Source organism: Pristis pectinata, chromosome 27 (assembly GCF_009764475.1).
Source record: "Pristis pectinata isolate sPriPec2 chromosome 27, sPriPec2.1.pri, whole genome shotgun sequence".
Lineage (NCBI taxonomy): Eukaryota > Metazoa > Chordata > Chondrichthyes > Rhinopristiformes > Pristidae > Pristis > Pristis pectinata.
This window is the reverse complement of record NC_067431.1, coordinates 20009047-20009592: the sequence shown is the minus strand read 5'-3', so window position 1 is coordinate 20009592 and position 546 is coordinate 20009047.

The window sequence follows — 546 nt, the reverse complement described above, 5'->3', positions numbered from 1 at the left end:
GGCAACTTGCTCTGCTCACTTGGAAAGTCTCCTTAGTGCTTTCAGCTAACTTCCTGCCAAATCTGTGCAGTTTATAAAGCTCCCCCGGCTGCAAACGTCTCGCTTTACATTTTCTTGTCTCTTTTCCAGGATATGAGTAGGATGATTTGGCAGAGAAGGATGCTATTCAGCCATTGGATCGGTGCAAGAAACGAAGGAATAGTATCCAATTAATCCTTATTTCCTCATATCCCTCTAAAGATGTATGTATGCCTGTGACAACAATAGTCAAAGTCGAATTTATTGTCATATGCACAAGCGCAGTGAAAAGCTTACTTGCAGCAGCATCCACAAGAGAAACATAAATTATACACAATTTTTTACGAGAAAGAACACAATAAGAAAAAAAAATCCACTTTAGTACAAAGTGGTCATAGTGTTGCTAAACTAGTGATTTGGGCTGTGCCAGCTGGTTCAAGAACTGAATGGTTGAAGGGGAGTGGATGTTCTTGAACTTGTTGGTGTGGGACTTCAGGCTTCCCTTGAAGACTCTTCCCTCAAGAATGT